The sequence below is a fragment of the Corylus avellana genome, chromosome 5 (assembly GCF_965113065.1).
Source record: "Corylus avellana chromosome 5, dhCorAvel1.hap1.2, whole genome shotgun sequence".
NCBI classification, from domain to species: Eukaryota; Viridiplantae; Streptophyta; class Magnoliopsida; order Fagales; family Betulaceae; genus Corylus; species Corylus avellana.
In genome coordinates, this window is record NC_142494.1 from 875,818 (window position 1) to 886,441 (window position 10,624).

A 10,624-nucleotide genomic window follows, 5' to 3' on the forward strand; every position below is an offset into this window, starting at 1 on the left:
AGGGTGGAAACCTTTGGATAAGTAATGCAATCTATATATAAAAGATCCCACCAAAGCATTTTACATACGAACATCTTAATGCCACACTAATCCAAAGTACTACACCAAAACAATAATGAAAAAGGAAAGAAACACACTACACACATTACACACAGAGAAATAAGATTAAAAGTAGAAAACACGGCTCTAATAATACATAAATTGCTTTGGAAAGGTATCTTGCACAAACTATTTTATTAATTTATGCGTCTCCTCCCACTCGCTGGCCTTATTCGTAGGGTCTTCATTAACCAATCATGTTTTCTTGCGATCACTATTGGCCCAATTATTACTCCAACAACAAATCCAAATACATATCCAATCACAACTATTTTCCAACCAAATTCAAATGGTGATCCAAATTCTTGACTTTCTTGAGAGATTGAAGGGTGAGAAGATGGCTCATTAGAATTCTCACATTTCCTTGTCAATGGTCTTCCACACAATCCTGGATTCCCCTGAAATGATTTGTTTTCAAATGTATCGAATTGCCTCCCTTGTGGTATAGGTCCCATGAGATTGTTACAGAAAACATTGAAGAATCCTAAGAAAGTAAGTTGTGTTAATTGTTGTGGAATCTCCCCTTATAATTTATTATGAGAAAGATCCAATGCTTCCAGCTTTGTAAGATCTCCTAAAGACGATGGGATGTGACCAGTAAATGCATTATTAGAAAGATTGAGCAATTGAGCTCCCTTTAAATTTCCAATAGATTCAGGTATCTCTCCAACAAATTTATTGCTTGAGAAATCAATGGCTATGAGCAATTCTTGGACCTTCTCGTAGAACAAATTATTGCCTTTGTTTGTTATCATCATAGAGTAACTATAAGCCTGAAGCCAATAGGAATACCCAAAACCTTTTTGCATTTGGAAGTCTGAGTATTCTTGAATATATGTTGACAGATGCACATTCTCAAAATTTTTGGCCTTCCAATTTTCAAGAAGTCTCAATGGTAGCTTTCCCATAAAATCATTGTGGGAGATGTCTAGGATTCGCAAGTTGGGAAACTTAAAATAGGTTTGAGGTGTCCCCATTGAACCATTGAATTTGTTTGACCGTAAAATAAGGACCTCTAAATTTGGAAGATGTCCCAACCAAAATGGAAATCTACCAATGAATTGGTTATCACTAAGATCAAGGACCCTAAGCCATGTACACTTGGCCAGCAATCTCGGTAAATGCCCTTGGAATTTGTTTTGACTGAAATTTATTACCCTCAATTGGCCTCCTCCTATCCAAGTCTCTGGAATGCTTCCTTGAAATTTGTTTCTTCGCAGATCAAGTACTGATAGTGAAGCACCAAAGTTGTCTAAGCAGTGCGGAAGTGAACCACTTAAGTTGTTATTTGCCAAATCAAGGACTTGAAGAAAAATCAAAGTGCAAAACAATTTCGGAACATTTCCAGTCAATGAATTATTTGAAATATCGAAATGCAAAGTGGCGACTGGTGGAATAGGAAGTGATCCTTGAAGCGAGTTTGACTCAAGATCAAGAACTTGTAGACTCGTAGTGCTTTTGTTCCACATCCATTCTGGGACTTGGCCATGAATCTTGTTGTTGGAGAGGTTTAAAAACACCAATTCATCTTGGTCTCTAAGAAAATTTGGAAATTTGCTCAAGTTGGACGAAGAAAATCCTAAAACTTGAAACTTTTGAAGAGTTGCATTGGCACCGGTTTCTTTAGTAAGTAAAGATAATTGATTACCAGAAATATCCAATGCAATTAAATGTTTGAGCTTAACAAACTCGGCAAACTCCACAATACCGTTAAGGTAGTTCTCAGAAAGATAAAGAACTTGAAGATTCTTGAAGTTGAAGACTGAGTTTGAAATTTGACCATGAAGTTTGTTGGTGGAAATGTCCAAGAAAAGTAATTGTGTGAGGTTCATAGGCCCAAACGTAACTGGGCCAGTTAACTGATTGTTGCTCAAGTTAATGGCTTCCAATTGTGTCTCATTTATAAGGCCTAAATGCAATTCACCACTCAAAAGGTTATCCTCTAGATAAATGACAACTAGTTGTGGCAAGTTTACAAGCTCAAAAGGGATTGGACCTGTCAATTGATTGTCAGAAATGTCTAACAAAGAGAGTTGAGCAAGATTTCCAAGTGAAGGTGGGATGTTACCTACAAAAGAGTTAGACGAAAGATCAAGATAAGTGAGTTTAGAAAGGTTTTCAAGTGAAGACGGGATGTTTCCCACGAAAGAGTTATTTAAAAGGTCAAGATAAGTGAGTTTAGTGAGGTTACCAAGTGAAGATGGAATGGACCCCGAAAAATTGCAACCCGACATGTACAACATATTCAAGAAGCCAAGGTCTCCCATGGAAGCGGGTAACTCACCTGAGAAACTCGTGCCTGCCAGATACAACACCTCAAGCGGACTACTCCATTTAAAGTGAGGCAAATAACCGGTGAGGTCTTTATTTGAACCTACATTAAGATACCATAAATTTGACAGCTTAAATACACCCATTGGAAATTCCCCGTGCAAATCACATCCAACAAGAGAGAGGAATGTTAACAAAGACAAGTTTGCCAAAATATTAGGTACCGTAGAGCTAATCTCCACCCCACTCAAATCAAGCTTTTGTAGGCGAGTCAAATTTCCAACTAGGCTTCTTAGGCTAGGCTTTGTGAGTTCCAATTGGGGATATCCAAGAATGTGGATGCAAGACAAATCGAGGGTTGACAAGTGTGACAATTGTGAAATTTCTAACGGAATTTGTCCAGAAAAGTTAGACAAAGAGAGATTGAGATGTGTTAGTCTTGAAAGATTGCGTACCTGGTGTGGAATACGAGAATAGTTAAAGTGATTGAAGGCAAGGTCAAGCCTTTGGAGATGAACAAGACGGAAAAGGCTGCTGGAGGAGTTAATAGAACCAAATAGACAGCTACTACTGAGGTCGAGCCCAATTACATGACCCGTATCCTCGTCGCACTCCACCCCATCCCATGAGCAGCAATCACTTTTGTTCCAAGACCCAACCTTTTGACAATGAGGATAATCAGATGGAAAATCAAACATCGAGTTCATTGATGCAGATTTTTGGATGATAAAGCTTTGCTTGAATTGCAACAAGGCAGAGTTCTCATCCTGATGGCACAGGGGTTGCATAAAAGGAGGAGAATGAGTACTGAGTGTAAGATGTAACTGTGAAAGTAAGCAAAGCAAGGCCATGAAAATGAAGAGAGAAAGCGAGAAACCCATAGTGTTATATCACTGTTGGATATGCTTAGTAATGAAGTTCATAATAAGGAGAGAGCTTTAATTTATAGGCTGGATTTCACTTTCGCACAAGCAGGTAAAGAAACACTAGTGTAAAAGTAACAAGATTGTGCACTTAATATGAAAGCTCGGCAGCCGCAGTGGACAGAAAGTCTCACTCGAAGTCAAGTCGTTTACGTGGCGTTTCACACTCTTGAACTCAAGCTGTCACTCTATCCCCTGGGTAAGTTATGTCCTATGCCCATATATATGATCCCCTGGAGACTTTAAGCAGCTTGACATGTCCAATTTCCTTTTTCATTGCGCCCAAAATGTTCAAAGGAAAACAAATTTATGATAATTCAAAACAATAGAAAGCATCATTCTGATGATTTAAAAACTCATAGTTACAAAAAGATAAAATAAAATTGGTTGGAAGAAATTTCAGCAAAAATAGAGAAAGGTTAATTAGTTGCGACCAAAGTCATAAAAAAAAATGATGGATTCGTAATGCGGCTAATGCCATTTACATTAGTTTGTCAATTGTTGCGGCCACACCAACCCCAAGGCATTCCTTCCAATTTTCCATCAATTTACATTAACTTGTCAATTCTTGGGGCCAATTTTCCAAACCCAGCTCATACGCCTCCGTACGTATAGTGTCGTGACTGACTGCCAAGTGCAGCTTGAACAATATCCCAAATACGGCTAGTCGGATTTGAACACTTTTGCGTAGGCGGCGCGTCTGCATTATGGTTCAGTCTTGACTATTCGCGAAAACAACAAATGCGAAAGAATACTAATCAAAAGACACCCAGAAAGGAAGCCAGGAAGGTTCGATCAAGTCCGATCAAGGCACCTTAATGACAACATATTCTTCCATCTTCAATATGTTGGTAACTTCCATCTTCAATATGTTGGTAACCATGTCAGCATGAAGGTCCTTTTTCCACATGAATGCCGAGAAGAATTTTCTACCATGGCTCTAGGGGGTGGTTTGGCCAACCGCTAGGGCCAAACCCATAAATGTTTGGGAGTGGCCAAAGCTATCCCCAACTGGTTGTTGGGATAGTTTCCCCATGAGGTGGTTCGGCCACCCCTTAGGGCGAACCCATAAATCAAAATTTTTTAGGTTTGGCCTTAGGGGGTGGCTCGGCCACACTCATGACTCAGCTGGAGTGGCCGTCCACCCTCATGGCAAAAATAGGGTTACTGGTCACCCTATATTTATTATTAGCTTATTTTATTATTTTATTTTTAAAATTTAAATAATATTTTATTATTTTATTATTAGTGAGATATGTGGTGGCTTGTAGACCCTTGGATGACATTGAAGGGTCATGATTAGAGAAATATTTGATGGGCAATTTTTTGGCCATTGCTGGAGATCCCAATCGGTTCACATTTTAGTAGGTGAAGTGTATGTGGATGGACTAGATTTAACAGATAGTCCTTTTTTAAGAGCATCTTCAAAAGAGTAGTCAAATGATTCAAAATAGTCCAATTTGACTATTTTGAGTCATTTTTGGTCTCTAACAGAATAATCAATTTGTAGATTTTTCATCTAGTATGAACAGCAGCCTATTCGCTGTTCGAACACTAGAAAATAAAAAATTGAGAAAAAATAATGGGTTCCTTTGTTTATTATATTCCTTTTTCTCTCTGCTATCTCCTTTAAACAAACAAACGGTCTTCAAGTATTCAATCTCTGCTACTTATATTTTGATCAAATCATAATATGTTTCACGCTCGAATACAACTCGTTCTTGTTGAATTCTAGCTGTCACTCTCTCCCCCATTTGCAATATGATCCTTAATTACCGGTCCCTGAAGATTACTTTAACCTCCATAGTTAAAAATTCTAACTTTTCAGGAGCAAACTTTTGTCAGATATTGAGTGGTAAATCATTGGTGGTTGGGCAAAAGACATGTACCTATAATTGTCTTTGTTTCTTTTTCCGAGTCTTCTCATATTATTATGGGGAGGGGTCAAGAGTCAACAAAATTTGTTGCTAAGGGCTGGTTGGCTGAAATTTTTTTTGTATTTTTGTTTTTTTTTTTTTATGTTAAAATTTTTTTGTTGTTAGAAATTGAAGGGGGGCTATGGACAATACCAATCCCCTCTCCGTCCGTCCCTGACTACATGGGTTAAATGACTCCTATGCTCCTTAAAAAAAAAAAAATGACTCCTATGCACGTAGAATAACTTGTCCATTTAGTCAAATACAGTTTATACATTTCACACATCTCAAATATTTTTTTTTCTTTTCCGGCACAGTCAATACTATTTAGGCTAGCAAATATATTACTTAGATTGTTCTTGGATTAATACTTATGTTCTATATGTAACATATGTGTATGTTCATCCTTATCATGTCCTAGCTATGAACTAATATATAATTTTTTAAGGAACTTCTCTTATTTTAGAGATTATTTATTTGTTGCAGTTTAAACCCGATTGGGTTAGAACTAATCCCAAACATTCTATAGAAAAACCGAAAACAGAGAACAGAGAACAGAGAACAGGGGAGAAGAGAAAAAAAAGAAAGAGAACATTGGTGATCCCTTCTTAATGTCTTGCAGATGGAAGAACAAGGAGAAGCTCCAGTTACCAGCTTGATTGTCTTTGACCATGGTTGTTAACTTGTTAGGCTTAGGTTGCCGTTAGAATTCACGAATATGTAATAAGCTAGCTACTTACCAAAGAGAAGAAAATGTAATAACATATGTTTGCTTCTTATATTTTTCCATGTGCTTCAGCTATCTAACTCTTAGATGTGGCAGATGTTTTGATTTTTACCGATCAACATCCACCGCAATCAGGACAGGCAATTGAGAGAAGCCATAGATAAAGCTCATGTATCCGAACCGGTCCTAAGCACCTGTTGGAACACATATTTCTATCTAGAACCTCTCATATTGCAATCGAACAAACCACGAAATGAACAAAGATGGGATTGCAGCCAATGCCAATCATCTCATCAAAAGATGTCCAAAAAATTATAAATTGATGAATTAGCAAAATTAGGTGGGGTAACACGAAAGAAGCTTTAATTAACCTTTTCGTTTCTTTTGACTAGTGTTGACCTTAAGTCAATGCTTTTATAATACCTTTGATGTGATGACCGTTTGATTTTCAGATGGATGGATGACTAAGTCATCGGACAGCAGGCAGGGCTTAGTACGCACGAAAATTCAAAAAATAGACTACACGCCGTAAACCTTACGATGTGAAGGCCGTTGAGCAATTAACTGCTAACCGCTTTTAAAGGGGGTTAGGAAAAACTATTAACCGTCTATATATATTATATAAAAATACATGAAACGACACTGTTTTTATGGTTAAATATATTGGGAAAATTACACTTTAACTCTCAAAGTTTATGGCGATTTTTAATTTGACATCTAACGTTTTAATTTTTGCAATGCACTTCTCTAAATTTTCAAATTTTTGCAATTCAACCATTCCGTTTTGACTGACGCACGTGATCACTGTTAGCCTTTTTGCCACATTGGGTGGAGTCGAGTACATATACTAATAGGACTCCTCTTCACAGTTGCATGCAATCAATACAATAAACAATGAAGCTTTATTAGGCATTTAACCGTGGAAAATTATAGGGCAACACTATTATGATTTGACGTCAATGCTCTACTATGCCAAAATCATAATAGGCAAATTCTTTGGAGTAATTATAGAAATCACTTTTGTGTTCTTCTTCTGTCACTTTATGAATAAGGTGACTTTTAAAATCAGAATTTGATTAAAATTCAATAATGATCAATCATAAGTCCAATGGTGATTTTATAAGTCATATCGTTTTTGAAGTGACACAAGAGTGACTTTTGTCAACAAGAACTATTAGAATTAGCAGTTACTAATAGAAGTTTCCAGATGTGAAAAAGGGAACTAATACTATTCCAAATATATATATATTAATTATTATTTTTTTACCATCATCGATGCTGGTTTAGTGTTCTAAGATATTAATCTCCATGTGGTTTGGTAAACAGTAAGACATGGATTCAATTTTTGCAATTAAAATCCTTATGTCTTATTAGTATAAACAAAATTGATTTACACTCATTTGTGGCAGGGTTGTGTTAAACTATGACTCACCTTGGTTTGAGGAAGCATATGTGATACCCTGCTTTGCATACCATAGATTCCACTATATCTGGTCTTGCCCATGTTGAGAAGCCACATCTAATTGCAACGTCTACCATTTTTAATTAAAAAAAAAAAAAAAAAAATTTGTTTTCGAAGCACCTTATTCTAAATTGGACAAAGTTTTTCTCCAACAAAGTTTATAAAAATGAAATGTTCTCACATGCTTTTAAATAACATGTAAAAAGCACATGGCCTTTTAATAAATGTTATTCCAACTTTGTCATTGCAATTAAAAAATGCATGTGCTTCTCACATGCAAAAGACACATGTCATTTTTCCTCTAGACTCTAACTCAGTTTGAAAGAAAACTTTGTCATTCTAAATTATGAAAAAACAATCTAATTATCTGCGGCATATGCATACTATTTATACAGATTTGATTGGCCCCATGGCCCGGCCACCTTAATTTTTAATGTTCTTCACCTAATTGGATCCATATGTTACTGTAACTGGCGTAGCCATCCACGGATGGTGATTACACCCGTGAAGTAGAAAGAGCACAGATAGATCATATATATATAGTGGGATGAGTTATGAACTGTATTATAATTATATTTATTGTATACTTTTGTATCAGCATACAATAAATATAATTACAGTTATACGGTTATACGGTTATGGCCGTTAGGCAGAAATATCCTTCAGATCATTCATATCAATACCATTACTATTAACAAATTAATTAAATTCCAAATTCTAGATTACCATGTAACTTGCCAGGTGCCTAATCCGTAATCATGTCATGCAAATTTGGTCCTCTTTAATTTATTAATTTGGATACCATTTTCTCTTTTCATTATTCTTTAATTAATTTGTTTTCTTGTTAGATTTATTTTGCACCGTTACAGTGAGTCATTGATTTTCCATTTTGGGTTTGTGCCAAAGAAGAAAGCAAGGCCTTCCCAGTATTGCTTTCTTTTTGCCCAAACTAATTAATTAGGAACAATAATGGATTAGTTGGTCTATGAAGTTAGTGGCCAACTACAAAAAAAATGGTCTTTAGCGACCAAATGTTTAGCTGCGACTTTTAAAAGTTGCTGCTAATGACTGCTAATAGTAGACGCTAAATACAAAAGAAAATTAGTATTTTGCAGTGACCTGCCGCTATTGGTATGTCATTAGTGGCGACATCATAGTCGTCGCTAATGTTATGTCATTGGCGGCAACACTAGACTTACTTCAAACCTTTTTTTGCGACAAAAAAAAAAAACAAAAATTTTTTTTACCATTGAATTACTAGCAACCACCAAATAGCGGCCACGTGTCGCCGCTATTTGTAAATAGTGGCCACTTTTTGTTCATTAGCGCCGACTTAATTTGGATCGCCGCCAATGACCCTGATTTTTGTAGTGTTATATATATATATATTCCGATTACAAATAGCACTTTATATGTTGGTATTAAGTAACATGAGTTTATAAGTGTCTAAACGACCTTGAAATTTTTGACGAACCTAAATCCGTAATGACATAATTTAGGTCCTTATAGAGAAACTAAACGTAACAACACAAAGTTGATTTAGATTAATTACTCTTCCATTTATTCATAACATAATAATCTTTATATAAAGGAGCAATTACAATTTTCCCTAAGAAAATTAGGGTTGAGTCATCAATAAAGTGAGTACTCTTATTGGAAATACAAGCCTAATATGACTATAGTTGACTTGTACTACTTAGTGTACGTGCATGAGTAAAGAAGGGATATTATTCCTAGTTTGATGAGGAGGAACGTAACAAAATTCTGCTTTAGTTCAGCTTGAAACGTACACTTGTCAGCTCTATCCATTCTTCTCCTCCTTTGAGCTAGTGCTTGCGCTGTAAGTGTTGAAGGCCAAATCAGAGCACATCATATAACCTTAAAAGCATCTAAGATGTACTTGGTAAAATTCTATAATTTTCAACTATTATTGAATGCAAAATAAGCTTTAATTTATATTTGAGTAATGTAGACTACCATACGAGTGTTATATATATACCTTAATGATGTTTGACAATAAAAATCATCCATTGGATCACACTAGTAAAAAAACAAAAAAATTAAGAGTTGATTTTCTCTATTTTTTCATCCCAACTATATGACATTCATATAAGAGTTTACTAAATAACGTTAGTTTTTATATTAATACTCACTTAGGCCTACCAATTTTCCCACAACTTTCCTCTTTTTTTTTAGAAAAAGAAAATGAGTGATACTACTCTTCACAAACATTTTACACTAGCGAATGCTTAGCCTATTTTAAGCGACTTTCCATGTCAGCCACTTTAAAAAAAGCAAACGTGTTAACCACATAAAACATGTTACATCCGGTATAAATTACTGAAATGAGTGTGAATAGCAAAAGATTTATGGTAGGCATATTTACCCGTCAGCCATAGCAGCTGTCCCCACTTCTTTGTCATCCAAAGTAGACCTCTCTACAATCTTGAAGAACCAATCGAGCAAGTCCTGGTGACCCACAAAGAGGTTAGCCACCTCTTCACAAACCTCGTTCATGTCCGTACTCCCCTTACGATGGATGTCCATAATAGCTACGAACCGCATGATAACATTCGGCTTATTCTTGAAACGGGCTATTACCATGTTCATCAAATGTTTGGCTTCCGTTATTCCGCTATATGCATCTTGATCCATGGGTGTGTTTATCATGAACACCGCTGATGATTTCTCTTCTTTTCTACTCTTTAAGGTAAGGTTGGTTTTGGATATATATATATATATATATATATATATATATATATATATATATATATATATATAGGACTATGTATTGGAGGCAAAAAAGAAGAATCAAAGTTTAAACTTCAGCTCATGCAACTTAACACACACAAATGATGCATGAGCCATGAAATCACAAGAAAATTTTAGATCTTTGGCCTTATCCCCGCTGCTTAGCTAACCTTCAGCTCATACAACTTATCCCTCCACACACACAAGCATGATGCATGAGCCATAATGAAATCACAAGAATCGGCAAAGGAAAGGCAAAGAAAAGAAATAAAAAGGCAAAGGAAAAAAATTTACTTTATTTTTTGAGGAATATTAGGCTTATAAACAAACTTTTACAACATGATGTGCTACAACATGATTGGAAATATGATAAATTCAACTTTTGAGAAACCCAATCATATTGTGCCACATCATGTTGTAAATTTATTTTATTTTATTGTAAAATTTGTTTGTAAGCCTAGCATTTTTCATTCTA

General features: G+C 35.7%; 1 pseudogene; it reads right to left on the reverse strand.

Moving 5' to 3' along the window:
• Positions 1-236: 236 nt before the first annotated feature.
• LOC132180645 (uncharacterized) lies at positions 237-3,251 on the reverse strand (annotated as a pseudogene).
• Between the last annotated feature and the right edge of the window lie 7,373 nt (positions 3,252-10,624).